Consider the following 21256-nt stretch of genomic DNA (forward strand, 5'->3'; position numbering starts at 1 on the left):
GTAAAAAAAAACAAAACAAAATGCCCCCTGATAGGCTACGTGACAATTCACGTAGCCTATCACGGCTAGATCTGCAAAGTCAGCCGTGATCGGCTACGTGAATCGTCACGTAGCCTATCACGGGTGACTTAAAAAAAAAAAGCGCGTACGCGAATGGCGGCCCCCATAGGGAGCCGCCATTCGCGTTCCTTATTTAGTTGCTGTAGTCTACGTAAATGTTTACGTAGACTACAGCGACCAAATAAGGAACGCGAATGGCGGCTCCCTATGGGGGCCGCCATTCGCGTACGCGCTTTTTTTTTTTTTTTAAAGTCACCCGTGATAGGCTACGTGATGATTCACGTAGCCTATCACGGCTGACTTTGCAAATCTAGCCATGATAGGCTACGTGAATCGTCACGTAGCCTATCAGGGGATGTGTTGTTTTTTTTTCCTTTTATTGCAATGGCGGCGGCGGCAGCCGGTCGAAAGACCGGCTGCCGCTCCCGCCCCGCTCGAACACCCGACGAACCGCCAGCCGGATCCGCCACCGGGAGGGACATTCAGGGAAGGTAAGTCCCGTCCCGGGGGGGGGGGCGGGGGGGCGGAGGATTTCTCCCCGAAACTTGTTCGGGGAGAAATTCTCCGCCATCCCTACTTTGCAGATCTAGCCGTGATAGGCTACGTAAATCGTCATGTAGCCTATCACGGGGGCGTTTTTTTTTTAACTTTTTATTTCGCGGCCGGGTGAGGCGAGGCGCCTCCTCCCCCGCCTGAATTTCGGCCGGGCGAGGCGGGAAGCCTCCCCCCCAGCCTGAATTTCGGCCTGGCGAGGCGGGAAGCCTCCCCCCCCAGCCTGAACTTCAGGGGGAGCAGCGAAGCGCCTCCCCCCCACCGCGAAGCAAGCTGCGAGACCAGATAAGTGGCTTTCGTGCACCCCTAAGTGAACCACATACTCCTCTTTTAAGGTAATCACAGGTCATGATGAATAAACGCATATTTGACGATATATTCTGTATCATGTTTTTTTTTAAGTACAGATCACCGAATTGTTTGTAATTGGAAACAATTTTCTTCCAAAGTAGCAGTCACTTGCCATCATAGTTCTTATCCTTTCCATAGGGAATTCTTAGCCAATCCTCTTCTTCACACTATTCTCTTTGTAAAACAACTGGATGCAAATCTCTCTGTAAAGCTATAATGTGCTGCCTCATTGCACTGGGGTGACAACTTAAATGCAGAATCACATGCAATCTTAGTCCTTCCTTCGTGAACCACTTTTGCTGTGATTTACAAGAAAACACTCCATAATGCTATACTTAAGCACCATATTCATTTGATGTTTATTCTTCCTCTCTTCATTTGAAAAATATTATTAACCAAGTTATTCTCTAAGACGATGAAACTCTTCTGGATGTTTGCTTCAGAGTATAATGATGTTCCAGATAATTCAGAGGGCCCTGCTCCTTTAAAATCTATCTATCTATCTATCTATCTATCTATCTATCTATCTTTCCAGGTTAAGTTAGCAAATAACCTCATACTAAGCTATGGATTAGTCCAATAAATAAGTCAATTCAATTTAAAACTGTTTTAACCACTAACATTGCAATCTGGGTTTTGCCAATATAAGTAGAGATAGTGCTGGCTAATTCAGTAATACAAGTCAACTACCCAATTAGAAGCAATATTATATTTTGCCTTGATTCTGGCCAAATCAAGTCGGAATATACTTTTTATCTCATATTTTAAATGAGATCCCTGGCGCTAGTTACTGACATTTTATTTTACATTCTTTTGTTTAATCTACCAACTGATTTCAGATTGTTTTGCAGTCTTAGATCTTGCTATAATTTGATCATTAAGGGTGCAATCCTCTGCATGTTTAGACAGAAGAAAGCCCTACAACTCCCAGCATTGCCTCAGAGTTGTGGGGCTTTCTTCTATCTAAAGATGCGTAGGATTGCGCCCTAAGTTAGTCTTAGGTTGTCAGAGTCTATTTCTGTAGGTTGTAACATTTGATGACCTCTTTACTACAAGGAGTTACCTTGCCAGTAGAATGCTTTGTGTTGTGATATCAAATAAAATATTGTAAACTTTATTGAAATAGTAAATATCAAGTAAACTTTGAAATATCAAGTAAACGCTGATCCTTAATTTTATCCCAGCAAGAGCCTGGGATAACTGGGTGTTTGTATCACATCTGAACCTAGAGAGCGGGGAATCCAAAAAATGTAAAATGATTAGGGATGTATGAATCCCTTACCTTATTCCGGTGGCAGCGTCCGCTGGAAGGGGGGAGGCGCTCCATCCCTTCCACCGGAATCCTCGACGGGGGGGGGAGGCGATCTGGTCCTCCCCCCCGGAATCCTTGACGGCCGGCTCTGCTCCGCGGCAGCTCCGCGGAGCAGCTGGCAAGCTAGGGCCGTCCGCAGCTGGATTTCTGGCCGCGGACTGGCTGCTGGGTAAAAAAACACACACACAAAACGGCGTACGCAAATGGCAGCGGCTATGGCCACTGCCATTTGCATTCCTTATTTTTGGCCATCTTAGTCTACGTAAATATTTACGTAGACTATGACGGCGAAAATAAAGGGGAACACATATAGCGTAGCGGGCGCTATTTGCGTCCCTTTTTGATTCGCCGTTTTAGCCTACATAAATATTCCTTATTTTTCACCGTCTTAGTCTACGTAAATATTTACGTAGGCTAAAACAGCGAATCAAAAAGGGACGCAAATAGCGCCCACTACGCTATTTGCGTTCCCCTTTATTTTCGCCGTAATACTCTACGTAAATATTTACGTAGACTAAGACGGCGAAAAATAAGGAACGCAAATGGCGGCGGCTGTAGCTGCCGCCATTTGCGTACTATTTTTTTTTTAAACCGGGACGTGATAGGCTACGTAAGTCTTTATGTAGCCTATCACGTCTCTGTAAAAAAAAAATATGAAAGAAAAATGACCAGACTGCAAATGGCAGTGGCGGCAGCCGGTCGGAAGACCAGCCGCCGCCGCTGAAGCCGCCAGCGGAGTTGCCGCCGCCCAGAACATCCACCCCAGGTAAGTCTCATCCCGGGGGGGATCCGCAAGGGGGTGGCAGGCCATTCCGCCATGGATTTCAGGGGGCTGAATGCACTGGCATTCAGCCTCACCGAGATCCGTGGTAGAATTCTCTGACATCCCTAAAAATGATTGATTTCACAGGCTATACATAGATAACCATCTTTAAAGTTGAGTTTGTGGGGTAAGGTAAATACACTCAGTATGAATGTTATATCTCGGATTATTTATTTTATACATGGGATTCCTCTATCTATACCTGGCAAACTTTTAAAAACTCAATGTTCTGTTTGGTTCCTGGGGAGGGGGGGCTCCCCACCACTAATATCCTTGAAAAGGATGCAACTTACAATTAAAAAAGGTTGGTTTGTCTTTCTAAATCTTGCTTTATATCATTGGGCCTATTTGTTGTTGTTCAGTCGTTCAGTCGTGTCCGACTCTTCGTGACCCCATGGACCATAGCACGCCAGGCCTTCCTGTCCTGCGCTCTCTCCCGGAGCGTGCTCAAGTTCATATTCATTGCATCCGTGATGCTATCTAGCCATCTCATCCTCTGCCGTCCCCTTCTCCTTTTGCCTTCAGTCTTTCCCAGCATTAGGGTCTTTTCCAGGGAGTTTTCTCTTCGCATTAGGTGGCCAAAATATTGGAGCTTCAGCTTCATTATCTGTCCTTCCAATGAGCACTCAGGGTTGATTTCCTTTAGGATGGACTGATTTGACCTCCTTGCAGTCCAGGGGACTCGTAAGAGTCTTCTCCAGCACCACAGTTCGAAAGCATCCATTCTTCGGCGCTCAGCCTTCCTTATAGTCCAGCTCTCACAGCCATACATTACTACTGGGAAAACCATAGCTTTGATTAGACGGACCTTTGTCGGCAAGGTGATGTCTCTGCTTCTTACTATGCTGTCTAGGTTGGCCATAGCTTTCCTCCCAAGGAGCAAGCGTCTTTTAATTTCATGGCTACAGTCACCGTCTGCGGTGATCTTGGAGCCCAAGAAAGTAAAATCTGTCACTGCTTCCATTTCTTCCCCTTCTATATGCCAGGAAGTGATGGGGCCAGATGCCATGAGCTTAGTTTTTTTAATGTTGAGTTTCAAACCAGCTTTTGCACTCTCCTCTTTCACCCTCAACAAGAGGCTCTTGAGATCCTCTTCGCTTTCTGCCATTAGGGTGGTATCGTCTGCATATCGGAGGTTGTTGATAATTCTCCCAGCAATCTTAATTCCGACCTCTGATTCATCCAACCCGGCATTTCTCATGATGTACTCTGCATATAAGTTAAATAAGCAGGGTGACAATATGCAGCCTTGTCGTACTTCTTTCCCAATTTTGAACCAATCGGTTGTTCCATGTCTGGTTCTTACTGTTGCTTCTTGACCCTCGTACAGGTTTCTCAGGAGACAGGAGACAGGTAAGGTGGTCTGGTACTCCCATCACTTTAAGAATTTGCCAGTTTGTTGTGATCCACACAATCAAAGGCTTTAGCGTAGTCAATGAAGCAGAAATAGACTTTTTCTGGAATTCTCTTGCTTTCTCCATGATGCAGCGAATGTTGGCGATTGGATCTCTAGTTCCTCTGCCTCTTCTAAACCCAGCTTGTACTTCCGGTAGTTCTCGGTTCGCATACTGCTGAAGCCTAGCTTGTAGGATTTTGAGCATCACCTTGCTGGCATGTGAAATGAGCGCAATTGTGCGGTAGTTTGAACACTCTTTGGCGTTGCCCTTCTTTGGAATTGGAATGTAAACTGACCTTTTCCAGTCTTGTGGCCACTGTTGAGTGTTCCAGATTTGTTGGCATATTGAATGCAGAACTTTAACAGCATCATCTTTTAGGATTTTAAATAACTCGGCTGGAATACTGTCATCTCTGCTAGCTTTGTTGTTACTAATGCTTCCTAAGGCCCACTTGACTTCACTCTCGAGGATGTCCGGCTCAAGTTCAGTGACCGCACTATCATGGCTATCAGGGACATTCAGATCTTTCCTGTATAGTTCTTCTGTGTATTCTTGCCACCTCTTCTTAATCTCATCTGCTTCTGTGAGGTCCCTGCCTTCTTTGTCCTTTATCATGCCCGTCTTTGCACAAAACGTTCCCTTGAGATCTCCAATTTTCTTGAAGAGATCTCTAGTCTTTCCCATTCTGTTGTTTTCCTCGATTTCTTTGCATTGTTCATTTAAGAAGGCCTTCTTGTCTCTCCTTGCTATTCTCTGGAACTCTGCATTCAGTTGGATATATCTTCCCCTTTCTCCCTTGCTTTTCGCTTCCCTTCTTTCCTCAGCTACTTGTAAAGCCTCCTCAGACAGCCACTTTGCTTTCTTGCATTTCTTTTTCTTTGGGATGGATTTCGTTGCTGCCTCCTGAACAATGTTACGGACCTCCGTCCATAGTTCCTCAGGCACTCTGTCTATCAGGTCTAATCCCTGAAATCTATTCCTCACCTCCACTGTATATTCATCAGGGATATGATTTAGGTTATACCTGAACGGTTTAGTGGTTTTCCCGACGTTCTTCAATTTAAGCCGAAATTTTGCAAGAAGCAGCTCATGATCTGAGCCACAGTCAGCTCCAGGTCTTGTTTTTACTGACTGTATGGAGCTTCTCCATCTTTGGCTGCAAAGGACATAATCAATCTGATTTCGATATCGATATTTTTCTCCACTTAGATTTTCCGCCTTGGTCAGTTTTAGAATCTTCCCTCTCTAAATGGATAGCATTAGGTTCTCTGCACATTAAAACAGATAGAATTCCTCCCACAGTTCAGCTGTTAGAGATGTGTGACATATAGTATCAGGTCAATTACATTTTGATCCATTTTCTCATGCTAAATTGTCTTTATGGTGAAACCTGGATTTAAAAATGGGTAAGAAAATGTTTTTGTTGCAGACTTGGACGGATGAGTTGATTTTTACCCTGAATCAACTAATGGCACCTGCTGATGACTTTTTGTCATCATCATCATCATCATCATTATTATATTTATTTATTTATATCCCGCCTTTTCCCCAATACTGGGACTCAAGGCGGCCTTACAATGTTAAAACTGCTACAATTAAAACCTATAAATAGAAATATAAATACAACTGTATAAAAGTTAAAAATATAATTAAATCATCAATATTAAAATTGTAAAGATAATTAAAACATTAAAAGACAACCAGAACAACAAAAATGGTATCCATATGTCACATTTTCCCAGGTCCAGACTAGTTCTCCCCAAAGGCCTGCTGGAACAAAAAAGTTTTTGCATGCCTGTGAAAACATACCAAGGAGGGTGCCACTCTCGCCTCCCTGGGACGGGAGTTCCAGAGCCTTGGGGCAGCCACCGAGAAGGCCCTCTCCCATGTTACTACCAGGTGTGCCTGTGATGATGGTGGGATGGCGAGAAGGGCTTCCCCTGAAGATCTCAGGGCACAAGTAGGCTCATAAGGGAGAATACGGTCTTTCAGATAACCTGGACCCGAGCCGTACAGGGCTTTATAGGACATAACCAGCACTTTGAATTGTGCCCGGAAACAGACTGGGAGCCAGTGAAGCTGTTTTAACAGGGGAGTTGTATGCTCCCTGTAACCAGCCCCAGTCAGCAGTCTGGCCGCAGTTCTTTGAACCAGCTGAAGTTTCCGAACACTCTTCTGAGGCAGCCCCACGTAGAGCGTGTTACAGTAATCCAAACGGGATGTAACTAAGGCATGTGTCACTGTGGTCAAGTCAGTCATCTCAAGGAACAGGCACAGCTGGTGCACTAGCTTTAACCGTGCAAATGCACTCATGGCCATAGGGATGTACGAAAGTCACTTACCTTTCGCGGATTATGTTGATGGTGGGAGGGGAGGCGTTCCGTCCCTCCCCCCGGAATCCTCGCCGGGGAGGAGGCGCTTCGTTCCTCCCCCCCTGGAATCCTCCGCAGCCGGCTGTGCTCCGCGGCAGCTCCACGGAGCAGCCAGCCAGGCCCAGCCAGGCCAGAGCCATCCGCAGCCGGATTTCCGGCCACGGAGGGCTCTGGGTAAACAAAACCCAAAACCCAAAACCGCGTACACAAATGGCGGCGGCTATGACCGCCGCCATTTGCGTTCCTTATTTTTGCCTTCTTAATCTACGTAAATATTTACGTAGACTATGATGGCGAAAATAAAGGGGAACACAAATAGTGTAGCGGGTGCTATTTGCATCCCTTTTTGATTCACCGTTTCAAACGGTGAATTTGTTAAAACGTCGAATCAAAAGGGGACGCAAATAGCGCCTGCTACGCTATTTGCGTTCGCCTTTATTTTCGCCGTCATAGTCTACGTAAATATTTACGTAGATTAAGACGGCAAAAATAAGGAACGCAAATGGCGGCGGCCGTAGCTGCCACCATTTGTGTACACGGGTTGTTTTTTTTTAAAACCCACCCAACCATGATAGGCTACGTAAAGATTTACGTAGCCTATCACGTCGTGTTTTTGTTTTTGTTTTTAACCTAGCCATGATAGGCTATGTAAATCTTTACGTAGTCTATCACGTCTTTTTTTTTTTTTTACAAGCCTGGAAATGGCTGCAGTGGCAGCTGGTCGGAAGACCAGCTGCCGCCGCCGCCCAGAAGATCCGCCACAGGTAAGTCAGGTCCCAGGCGGGATCTGCGGGGCGGCGGCAGGCCGTTGGAATTCCAGTGCATTCGGCCTCACCGAGATCCGTGGTGGAATTCTCTGACATCCCTACCTGGCCACTGCTGAAACCTGGGCATCCAGGCTCAGGGCTGAATCCAGAAGTACACCCAAGCTGCGAACCTGTGTCTTCAGGGGGAGTGTAACCCCATCCAGCACAAGCTGAATACCTATTCCCTGATCTACCTTTTGACTGACCAGGAGTACCTCTGTCTTGTCTGGATTAAGCTTCAATTTGTTTGCCCTCATCCAGTCCATTACTGTGGACAGACACTGGTTCAGCACCCCAACAGCTTCCTTGGAATTAGATGGAAAGGAAAAGTAGAGTCGGGTGTCATCAGTGTACTGGTGACACCGAACCCCAAAACTCCAGACAACCTCCCCCACTGGTTTCATGTATATGTTAAGTAGCATGGGGGGACAAAACAGAACCCTGAGGGATCCCACAAGCCAATGGCCAGGGAGTCGAACAGGAGTTCCCCAGCACCACCTTCTGGGTCCGCCCCTTCAAGAAGGAATGGAGCCACTGTAAAACAGTGCCTCCAAGTCCCATCCCAGCGAGGTGGCCCAGAAGGATACCATGGTCGATGGTATCGAAAGCCGCTGAGAGGTCCAGCAGAACCAACAGGGTTCCCGGCGTAGGTCATCCACCAAGGTGACCAAAGCTGTTTCTGTCCCATAACCGGGTCTGAAGCCAGATTGAAATGGATCTAGATAATCTGTCTCATCCAGGAATCTCCGAAGTTGGGAGGCCACCACACGGTCCAATATCTTGCCCAGAAATGGAATATTGGAGACTGGCCGATAATTATCCAATATAGTGGGGTTCAGGGAGGGCTTTTTTTAACAAAGGTCTCACCACCGCCTCCTTCAAGCAGGCTGGAATTCTGCCTTGCCTAAGGGAGGCATTAACCACTCCCCTTACCCACTCAGCCAGTCCACCTCTGGCTGCTTTTATGAGCCAGGAAGGCAAGGATCTAGAACAAACGTGGTGGCTCTCACCTCTCCAAGGATCCTGTCCACATCCTCAGGCTGTACAAATTGAAAAGTATCCAACAACACTAGACAAAGCAGGGGCCAAAGTTACATCCTCTGGGTCTGCAGCAACTATAGCGTCCAAGTCAGAGTGGATCCGAGCGATTTTGTCTGCAAAGTGCTGAGGAAATTGTTCACAGCGGGCTGTCGAGGGGTTTAAATTATTCTCTTGCGGGCTAGCGTGTAAAAGACCCCTAACCACTCGAAACAGCTCCGCTGGATGGCTCTTTGCAGACGCAATAGTGGCAGAAAAAAATATTTTCTTTGCTGCCCGTATTGCCACAGAGTAGGCCTTCAAATAGGCTCTAGCCCGTGTTCGATCGGATTCACTCCAAGTTTTCTGCCAACGTTGCTCCAGTCGTCTTCTCACTCGTTTCATCACTGCCAGCTCCCTAGAAAACCAGGGTGCTGGTGCAGCTCCACTTCATGAGAGAGGACACTCAGGAGCGATTGTGTCCACAGCCTTGGTCATTTCTCCATTCCAGAGATCGGCCAGGGCTTCGACAGAATCGCCTGCCGAGGCAACAGGAAAATCCCCAAGAGCCGTCAGGAAACCATTCGGATCCATCAGCATCCTGGGGCGGACTATCTTAATCGGCCCTCCACCCCTGCAGAGGTTCCGAGTGCCAGCAAGTCTAAACCCCACCAGGTAGTGATCTGTCCATGACAATGGAACTATAGAGAGTTTCTCTAAACTCAGATCACTATCACCCCATCCAGCACAGAAAACGAGGTCCAGAGTGTGCCCAGCAGCATGGGTGGGGCCAGATACCTTTTGGGACAGACCCATGGTTGTCATGGCGGACATGAAGTCCTGAGCCACTCCCAAAAGGGCAGCCTCAGCATGGATGTTGAAATCCCCCAGCACAACAAGCTGAGGGGTCTCCAACACCAAACCCAAGACTACCCCGGTTAGCTCAGGAAGAGAGACTGTTGAGCAGCGGGGTGGACGGTACATCAACAGAATCCCTATTCTGTCCCGGGCAACCACCTTCAAATACACACACTCGAACCCAGCAAACTGTGTGATAGGGCACCTGGTAAGGGGGATCGAATCACGATAGACCACTGCCACTCCACCTCCCCACCCCCCCCCCAGGTCTTGCCTGCTGCTGAACAGAGAACCCAGGAGGGCAGAGCTGAGAGAGATTAACCCCTCCAGCTTCGTCCAGCCAGGTCTCTGTAATACAAGCCAGGTCGGTGCACTCATCTAGGATCAAGTCCTGGATAGCAGTTGTTTTACCATTCACTGACCTGGCATTCAGCAGCAGCAGTTTCAACCCAGGGAGTCTGTTGCCAGGGCCATTGGGGAACAGTTTAGGGACAGTCAGCACCCTATTGTTACACACTCTGCCTTTAGAGTGTGACTGTCTCCCCCCTCTGTATCTCCCTCTGCCCTGTAGAACCGTAATGGCCGTTCCCAGGCTCCCAACACTTCCCCCCTTCATTGGAAAACACATATTTAATGCAGGCAGTCCAGCAGGTCACACTGAGGCAAACAGTCCCCTTCCTTCCTTTTAAGCAGGGGGCAGGCCCTCGCCCTCGTGCTCCCCCGAAGTGGCTCCCCCAAAGGGGCAACCCTCTTTGGTGTTGCCCCCTTCAGTGGCGACACCCGCCGGCGGAGGTCCCGCCCCCACTGGGCCTAGGTTTTATGCCCCAGCTCCCACAGGTGTTGCAGCTGGGAGTGGGGTGGTGCTTGGCTGGACCTGGGTCTGCAAGGAGGCAGAGTAGAAGTCCCCCAGGTGGAGGTACAGCTCCAGCAAGGCAGCAGCAGCAAGAGCGCCAGATCTCACCTGCCTTGCAATACTGAAGGGCTTTCTCTCCTTGCAGCAACGATGGCATGAGTCCCAGATCAGCAGAGGCCTGGGTTTTATGCCCCAGCTCCCACAGGAGTTGCAGTGGGAGTCATTCTCAGCTTTGCATGCCAAATATTATTTGCCTACTATGGGTAAATGGCAATATTTTCAACGGCAACATTTGTTAGAATCTAGGTTGGGCCCTGCCGCTTTTACAGCTTCAGAGTCTCCTTCGCTATTGGAAGCACTTATAGAGGGTGATCAGTTATATCGACACATGGTCCATGTTTATAAACACTTAATATCAGTGAATAAATATGATACACAGGGTCTTAAGCAGGAATGGAATAGGGAACTGGACTGTCCCATTTTGCCTAATCAATGGATTGCATTTTAGCGTCCGTATATGAAATGTCTATGGATCTCAGAATTCGTCTTATTCGGCCAAAACTATTGTTTCATGTCTATTGGATGCCACAACATCTCTTACATAAGGATTTGTCCAAGTCGGCTAATTGCTACAGGTGCAACACAACTAATGCTTTTTTTGACCATGTGTTTTGGCAATTCCCAATAGTTGTGTCTTTTGGGGAGGAGGTTATTATACAGATAAACTTTGTATTGGAACACTTTTTAATATTTACTGATGTAGATGTCCTCTTAAATTAACTACCTGCTTCCTGGAACTTAATGCATGGCCAGTGCAAATGGATTCCCTGCTCCCTTTTGACAGCTAAAAGATTGATATTACAACACTGGAAGCATAAGTGCTCACCTCCTATAAAGCAATGGATTGAGGACTTAACAACGCTTTCAACATTTGAATGGGTGGCGTATAGATGCCACTTGGAAACGGATATTTGGGCAACCATGGATATTTGGTCAGCCATTGTTGAAGTTTATGTATAATTCTTAGAAAGCTGTATTTCATACAGTGTGTGTATACAAACACTTCACATGCATGTACTGAAATTGATATATTCAAATCTGGGTAGCTACATTTGTTTTTATTTTCCTCTTTATGGTTTTGTTTGGTTGAAATTTTATAATTAAAATTAATTTAAAAACAAGAAAGGGGAGGGGGGAGAGAGAGAGAGAGAGAGAGAATTGTTTTCACAATATAAGAATGGATAATAACAACGTAACTAGAGAACAAGTGATGGCAAATTACAGAAAAATAGCAGCATAGTTATCCATTGTTCAAATCCATGTTCTGTCTGGTAAAGAGTAAAGGAGAAAATACACTTGGTCAGTTGATTTTATATGGTTAAATACAATGCCACACTAGCAGACACCTACTGATGCAATGGGACTTTCTCCCTTTCTCCTCCCACCCTGCTGTATACCACACTTCCTGAAATTCTGGTCAGTAGGATATCCCAACCCTACAGTTTTTGAGGGTATGCAGGGGGCTGCAGAAGAAAGGAGGAATCACCCTCATCCCATTTATGTTGATGGATGCACTTCCATCAGCAGAGTAACACCACTGGGTCTAACCCATAGTTGTGATCTATATTTGTTGTACAAAGGGAACAAACACACACACACACACACACACTTTAAATGTTAAGGTGAAATATTAAATGTTATTTTTCTTCCACAGTATCTAGACCACGCAGAAATGTAATGCTATGATACATTTAAAGAATCTTACTCTTTGTTTCACCTTTGTCTAATTAAAAACATTGTCCTTTACTATAAAAACAAGTGTGTGGGAGTGGAGACTAATTATAAACACAACATATAACACCTCTGCCACCTCCATATATTTTGGCAAGTTCAAAGACTGTGTATCTTTTGGTCTTATAATCTCAAAGAGATTTAAAAATGTAATAGGATCAGACTTCTGTTTTATTTCTGAAACATTCTGCTGGCTGTAAAGCCTCAGGCCTGAATCAAGCTATTAGTAGTTTTAGAGGGGCTTAGATGCCCCATAATGCTCTCTGACGTCGGTTCAGAAGGCTGCTGATTTCCCTAACAGGCCTCTTGATTTACCAGGATGAGTCAAAGGGTGGTAGTCAAGCACATTCCATACTAATGAGTGGAGATGTGCCTGGGAAGAGAAGTTTGTTTGTCTTAAAGCTGCAGGTGGCTGTGCTGAGAACCAAGCCCGGCCAGTCTATGCTGGGAATGAATGCTAGATGGCGCTTGTTGCTGTCATGCTGCCTCACTGCTATATACATGGTATAAAACCCATTTTACCCCATGGCTCTGGGTTCAGAGAAGCTGTCTGATCCAACCATTGGGTACGCCTGTGTGCTGTAAGTTACTCAGTAAAGTATCTCCTTGTAAGTAAACTTGGATCTGATTCATCACTAGGAATGTCAGATAATTCCACCACGGACTGAAATGGGATCGAATTCCCTTCAGTCCGTGCCACAGAATCCTCTGCGGAATGGCACCACAAGGTCCTGCGGAGCCATCAGTCATGAGGCTTTTTTTCATTTTCCGCAAAGAGTTGAAAAATTTTCGTAAATAAAAACGCAGTGTAGTATATTCCGATAATAAATACGTAAGTTTTTTTTTAAAAAAATGAATTGTGCTCACCGCCTTGTTTGTGGGTGTTCTTTTTAAATTGAAATCCTCCATCTCCATTTACTTTCAGCCAAAACACTTCCTCTTCCTAGGGGCTTCTCAAAAGAAGGCTGTCTTAGGTGTGCCTAAGCAATAAACTATTTGTTTAAAGCAACGCTGTTTTAAAGAAAGAAAAAGCCTTTTAAAATGACCATGCCGCTCCAGGACTGGCATAGTCATTTTAAAATGTTTTTTTCTTTCTTTAAAACAGCGTTGCTTTAAACAAATAGTTTATCTCTCAGGCACACTTAAGACAGCCTTCTTTTGGGAAGCCCCTAGGAAGAGGAAGTGTTTTGGCTGAAAGTAAATGGAGACGGAGGATTTCAATTAAAAAAAAAAAAGTAAATATTTATGAAAAATAGCGATTCTTACAGAAGTTATGCAGACTCACGGAGATGGCTGGGCACCGGAATTATGGCTGTCGGTACGGATTTATCTCCTTAATTTTCAGAGCGGAAAAAAAAGAGGAGAATTCTGGGGACTTGTGAACAGCAGAACGGAGCACTGGCTGCAAACTGTGGAAGACAAGTGGCATGGAAGGTACACAATTCATACATCCCTATTTATCACCTCTAAAATGAGAGTTTGAAGCCTACTGCAGGGGGAATATACTGGCATACCATTTCTACACAGGCTATGTGCATAATCCAACAAAATGGGAGCTCACAAATAGTTCAAACTTGTCACAAACACACAGATATACTCCCTGATCTGGCAATTAATGATACAGGATAGCTTAGAGTTCACGGTAACATCTAGGAGCATTGTAAGGATAGGAGAATGAGGGATGTTTGAGCTTGCTGGGGTTCTCTGAGCTCCTCTACAAAGCTTGGTCTGTGTCACTCCTATTTCAATTTGCGATCAGTTTTTCTTTTCATTTGAACAGGAGAAGTGTGTGTTTTGGGGTGCATTTTTAAAAAGTGTACATCAAAATGCACACTTTTCTCCCCATTGAGTAAAGCATGGCAATGCAATTTTAATCTGCATTTTATAGTGCACGTTAGAAAAAACATTTTTTGAATCCAATCGCAAGCTTGGGAATGTGTGAGCTTTTTCCTGGAAAAAGTGTTCCTGTTTGCATTCAGGGCTGCAAACAGGGAAAATTATGATTACAAAGGAATCACAATTAAGTTCTCATACATCCCTAGAGCATTGCAATGTATCTGTTACAATGTGTGCCTGGTTAAAAATGGGTGAGAGACTGAATGACTTGAGAGGCTCCCCATGCTTGACAGCTCTAGTACACAGCTACATGCATGAACATCTTCATTTGTTGCAGTGCGAAAGCAGTTCTAAACATGTATCCCAAATCTGTCCCTATCCACTAAACAGAAAGTGGGATCCTACATGTACAGAACTGTGAAACAGAGAATTTTGAATCAATAGGCAGAGAACTGTATTGAGGGTCCGTAAGGGGTTAGCACTGTTTGTCAGACCATAAACAGGTCTCTGGGGGAAGGGCTGTAACTCAGTGGTAGAGCCTGTGATTTGCATGCAAAAGGCCACAGGTTCAATCCCTGGCATCCAGATAGGGGTGGGAAAAATCCCCTCTGAAACTCTGGAGAGTCCATGCCAGCCAACATAGGCAATATTGAACTAGATGGACCAACAGTCTGCTTAGGTATAAGGTAGCTTCCTATGTTCAAGTGTGGAAGTTCACAGCATAGACATGTTACAACACACACAACTCATTGACTCAATTGCTTAATTAACTGCAGGTACTGAAATTTGAATGGATAAGATCCTCCTACCACTCCCCTCCACACGCAACACAAACAAGTGACTTAATTTATTTCAGTGGAGGGTCCTCATCAGATGCATGAAGTAGGTTGTGAAAGTGACACAAATCTGTGCTTCATGAATCTAATAAAGTAGGCTCTTACATATGAAAGGCCCTTACACAAGGCATTTGTTAAATCTTTAAGGTGCCACAATACTGTTGCTTTTGCTACAACAGACCAGTGGTTACTATTATGAAACTGATTACTGTATGCGAGGAATTCTTGAGGGCTAAGGTCCTTTAGAGTAAAGAAGTGCGTTTACAGGTATCTCTTATATCAGTTAATGAAAAGCGTATAGTACTTTTTGTACATGTCCACACACACTCACACACACATAAGCCCAGTTAAAGCATTAGCCTGAATATGTAAGTGCTACAAGTGGGAGTGGGCCATGGTGTAGGGCCCCAGGCCTGAGCCAAGGTATTAGTAGTATTAGAGGGGCTTAGATGTTCTCTGACTTTGTCAGTTGGCTGCTGTTTTCCCTAACAGGCCTCTTGATTTACTTGGATGAGGCAAAGATTGACAGCAGGGGCATCAGCGCATTCCATACTAACAAGCTTGAAGGCCTTATCAGTGAAGGGCCTGGGAAGTGAAGTTTGTTTGTCTTAAAGCTGCAGGTGGCTGGGCTGAGAAAGTTTCCGGTTGTTTTCCTTCCCTACAAGCACTGCTAGACTATGATAGGAAAGTGGTAGATGAGTGCTAATTAATGTTTGCTGTTGCCATGCTGCCTCACTGCTAACATGTATGGTATAAAACCCATTTTACCCCATGGCTCTGGGTTCGGAGAAGCTGTCTGATCCAACCATTGGGTAAACTTGTGTGCTGATTGTACTCAATAAAGTATATCCTTGTAAGTAAACCTGGATCTGATTTATCACTATCTTGGCACCTCTAAATTAAGAGTTGTAAGCCTACTGCAGGGGCAATACACACGGGGAACTTGAATGTGGACACACACACACCCCAGTGTGCCTGACCCCAATTGCCACACTGTTACCTTCACATGTTTAGTGCAAAGGTCTGAAGGGGGCTTCTATTTGTGTTCAGGTGAACACTCTTAGAAACCTCCCAGTGATCAGGAACCCTGCTTGATTGGGGTTCCTGATAGCACAAAGGCTTCTAGTTGTGTTCACTTGAATGCACATAGGAACGCACTTCAGACCTTCATGCTATACATGCAAAGCTCAGGGGTGGACTGGACAATGTTAGGGATGTTGGAGCAGGGCTAGCATGTGTGCTCCTGTACCCCATCTCCATTTTTAGCCCTCACACATTCAGGTTAATGCCTGCACAGTAACACACATTTATATGTTTCTGTATATTATGAGAATGGGCCCATCTCTAAAATAAAGGGGAGTTCAACAGATAGCATACTAAGAACCTGATAGGGTTTGAATGGTACTAAGATTTTAAAGGAGGGAAGGAGGGAAAGGAGAAAGGGAAATTAAATTAGAGATGGATGATTCTGTCACTTTTGCTGTCTCCTCATTTGAAAATTTTTTACATCTCAAATTCTTTCCATCCTGAATATGAAAACATTTGAGAATTTTAGTAAATTCTTATTTTTTAAAAAATGAACTGAACTGAAATTCTCATCAACCCCTAAATCACATTCTGGGGTGGAAACGGAGCAGCATAATGGTCAAGGGAGAAAAGAAGGGAGAAAACAATAGATAAACAAGGTGGCACATCATGGGATTGGATGAGTGAAGAAAGAAAAACATTGTCCAAGACTGACTTCACAAGAGATTCAAACATGTTACTGAAGATGCTAAGTGCAGATAACTCAGAATACACGAATATTACATAAAGGACTAGAAGTATCATGCTTGCTCATCTTCCTAAATAAAATAGCTTCATAAAAAAGGGGAGGACCCTCTGATACCCCAGTTTGTCAGGGCGTAGGTTTGTCTTTAAGGTCAATCAGTCGGTTCATTTGGAGTTTAATATTGTTTGGGGCACAGCTCTCAGTGTCAAACTGTGTTCGCTGATGTCAACTGAATGTTACCCATAAGAAATAACAGGCTGCAACCCTTAACATGCTTACCAACAAGTCAGTCCTGCTGCTTACAGAGGGACTTTTATCTGAGTACCTGCTGTTTTGTGCTGTTTTGTCAATCTTCCTTCTAATCACCCCTCCCATGTACAACACTATGGCTTACTTCTCCCAAATTCAAGCGTATTGGGATTTTGTGAAAAATAAATAAAATACAGGAGCAATAACAATGGGAACATCAGATAACCAGCAATAAGCAAAACTCTGAAGGAAATGTGTTCCACTCTACATTCTGGAAGATTAGAATAAAATATTGAATAAGCCATTTCCTCATGCTGAGGCAGAGGGATCACATTTTACCCCTCAAAGCTCTGGGTCATCGTAGAGGGTAATAGATAGATTTTCTTTCCCTGTGATGAAACCAAAAGAATCCTTTGATACATAAATACTGGTATCTAAAGAATAAGTTGAAGAGGGTATTTCAGAGGAGGAGATAATTAAAGATCCTATCTCCGAGAGTTTTAGTTCCCTCACAGGGAAGCTTTTATTGAATTATTAGCAGTTCTGGATTATCCTAAACAGTAACCTTTCTGATGCAGAACATTTCAAGTGCTGATTTTTAATTATGGATAGCTGCAACACAGAACAGTTCTATTAAAATTAGGAGAGGGTTGTCAAATACTATGGGCCTTTTATGGTTGTGACTTTCATCAGATCCCTTTTCAAATATCATCTGCAGAATGCTGTTGACACATACACACCCCTTCTTTGTCCCTCTTAAGGACTCATATTTTAATTATACCTTTGTGGCACAGTTGCAGTACTGCAGTGGAAAATAACTACATTTTATAGTCACACCATTTCCAATTAGACCCCTGCTCACCCCCTGCCTTGCGCCCCCCCAAACATGCTTGCTTTCCTCCAATTGAAAATAGCAGTGTGTGTTTGGAGTCCAATTCTGTTTGAGACTATAAGAGGGGAAAAGGTCCCAATCCAGCTGACTCTTCTGCACTGGCTATTGAAAAAACAAACAAAACAACAACAACTATGCAAAGGATGAAATATGTGATAACTGTCACATCTACGGCCAAACTACATGTTACATTAATTGCCGTTAATGGAGATGTTTTCCTGTTTTTAACCCCCCACCCCCACCTGTGGGGGAGGGTGGAATTTCAGGAAGAATGAGGGGGGGGGGGAGGCTGAATCCTCCCTTCACAGTGTACACAGATCCTGATCCAAATCAGGGCCATGTACAGTTACACCAAGTAAAGAAAGCTATCAGACTCAGCTACATGCTACAAATCAACACAACACATAGTTTGACCCAGTAGTTTGTCCTTTAGGTCACTTCAGAAAACATTCCAAAGCATCTGAATAATCAACAAGAAGATACCTCTGAATTACTTCTCTTACTGCCACCCTGGTTTTTTTGTTTTAATCTCAAAAATAGAGATCCCTCTCCACTGGGGATCGGTGAGAATTTACCAAAAATTTGCAAAGTGCTTCATATTTGAGAGAAAAAGAGCTTGAGATTTATTTTATTTTATTAAATGAATGTGGGATAAATCTAAATGGGCAGGTTTGTGCATCCAGACCCAGGGCTTTCAGTATTGATCTCTTAAAAGCCTGGGTTTGAATCACTGTGTATTTAATCACGTTAGTGCTGAACTGGAGTCGCTACCCCTTTTTTTCTGACAAGCCCCTCACCTTTAACAGCTACATGGCAGGCAGACACGTCATGGTCCTCTCCATGCTGGGAATAGCTGTCAATTTGAGTGGTGCAGATGAGTGAGAACCATTTCATTATGGTTCATTTTAATAAGAATTAATAAGAAGGTGACAGGTGTTTTTTTTTTGAGCGGGGGATACTCTACACTGTTGGCCTGGAAGACACCATCTCTGAGGCAAGGTCTAAAGGTTTAAGGCAAGTTATTTGGTCTCAACAGCAGGGCTGTGCAAGAAAAGTAACACAGAAAGGAATAGGATTTCTCAAGACTCAGCACTCTGGGCTCTGGGACCCATGGGAGGGAATTACTTTAGGGACAACTTGTGTCACTCACCATGGGGGGGGGGTACATGTGTGACTCGGGACGGACTACCTCCAGGGGTGTGGCCAATTATTACACTCCCTCCCACACATGGCCAGGCATGGCTCAGCCTAATACATGGCAGGGATAGCTCTGACAAAGCTCCTGCATTATTAGTATCCCTACACAGTGTTATGATTGTTCCAGATCCTATTCCTATCATGTTAAAGTTAAATAAAGTTGTAGCCTCCTAGCTAACCCAGTGACACATGTCTCATCTCCTTATGCAATGAGTGGAATAAAGTGAAGAAGGAGGGGAGGGGCTTACACTGGCTATCTCTGTTACTTGAATCTCTATCTCTTTTTTTGAATGACTAATAAAAAAAGTAATAATCAAGAAAGAAAAGGAAAAGCACAGGTTGTGCTTCGGAGCACAGCTGATTCATCCATCCACTAAGAACACATAAAGAGGATATGTTGGATTAAAGCGGCAGCCTAAGGATCTGATTCATGGACACTTATCCTGATATATTTCTACTTAATTCAGTGGCCTCATGCATGTGTAAGTGCTTATGTTCTTCCTGTTTAACCAAGTTTAAAATCAGCACTGAGAAAAAAGTCTCACTTTCCCTTTCTAAATTTCCTAATTCAGGAACATAAAATGAGCAAAAGTGGATAGCAAGAATAATTTAAACACACACACATACACCATAGACTTTTCTTCTTATCTGTACCCCCTACCCTTCTTTGTTTAAAATGCTTTCCAACTATAATCAGCTGGAATTCCAAAATAATTTTTAACTTCTGGGGTTTCAATCCCATGCATGCTTACAAAGCAGTAAACCTACATGTGAGACTGTATAATCTATTTCCACTTCATAATTTTAGGGAGTTAGATCTCCTACCTGTAGCAGAATCTATGGAATCACTCTCCCCTCCACCCCCCACAGATGACCTGCATATCTGTTCCAGCACTGCGAACCATCTTTAGGGTTAGGACACACAGTTCTCTAGAAAGTTGCCTGGGGGACAGAACTTTATTTTGCCATGAAAGGTGACCCCCTTACAAATGGTCAGGCTCCATAAAGTAGGGCTGGGCAAAAATTTATTAGAAGAGTTTTTTTCTGAAAACATTTCTGAGATTTTTTCTCTCTTCTTCCCCGTTTTTTGTGGGAGCCACCATGTTTTCACCCACAATGCCAGAGAATGACGCTAGATATAAGGCACTGTGGAGGATGCAAAATGGTGGCCAAGCTGACAACACATTTGCTGCTGCTGTCTGCCACTTGCCTTCTTCTCAGGAGAAAGAAGCAGCAGCTGCGCTACTAATCCCCAAAAAACTGTTGGAGAATTTCTCCTCCCCCTAGAGAATATTTAGCAAAATGGTCCCCCCAATTTCACACACACACACACACACACACACACCCCACCCGGTGACACACACACACAGGCACACATACAAATAGGAAGAATACTTTTTGGAGGCCATTTTTATTCAGCAGTTTTTTAAGAATGGTATCATCTAGCAGTAAAGGCCTTACAGTTGTGAAGCATGTACACTCACAAATATCATTACTTACACATCCACATCTCTCCATTTTCATATTACATGCAAAATACAAATGAGAGGGATAACATTAAAGTGTGGGGGTCTCTGTTTTTTATACGGATGGGAGAAGAAATTAGTCCAGTTTGCAATTTTAATACAAACTTACCTAATTTGTCTCTTTCAAACCAAAACTCAGTCATCTGTCAAAATTCACACTTTTCAGAATTTGGCAAATTGCCCAATCAAATTGCCCAATCAAAAAATGCATACAAAGATGTGTATATTAGGGAGATGCGAACATAACAAAAAAAAATCACAATGTTTGGCACAAACTGGACTTATGATTAGAAAAATGAGAAACTGGGAGAAACCAAAATGATCATCTTTGTTCATCCCTAGCTTCTTACAATTTGAAAACAAAAACACCCCCCCACCTCTTTAGTATTTGCACCCAACTGTGAGTAGCCATTTCACTATAGCTTGATTACAATTTGATAGTATTGTCAGGGACCAGAAAAATTGCATGCGGGGTGCCAGTTAGCCACCTCTACTTTAAATATCTAACCAATCTTTGATTGACCAATTGCTCAAGACGTATTATTTGTCCAGGCCTTCCAGAATGGAATGTGATTGGCTGATTAGGTTGATCTGCTCTGCTACTTTTTATGTTGATCTTTTTCCTGTGCTGTTCTACTTCAGGTTTATCTACTGTAGTTTCATTCTGATGGCGTTTTTAGAAACTATTTTCTTGTACGCTGCCCTCACAGTTTACAGCCCTTATAGTTAACTAGAGGGCACCATACAAATCTCTTAA

The sequence above is a fragment of the Heloderma suspectum genome, chromosome 2 (assembly GCF_057233095.1).
Source record: "Heloderma suspectum isolate Gila_16-S chromosome 2, 16-S_ref, whole genome shotgun sequence".
Lineage (NCBI taxonomy): Eukaryota > Metazoa > Chordata > Lepidosauria > Squamata > Helodermatidae > Heloderma > Heloderma suspectum.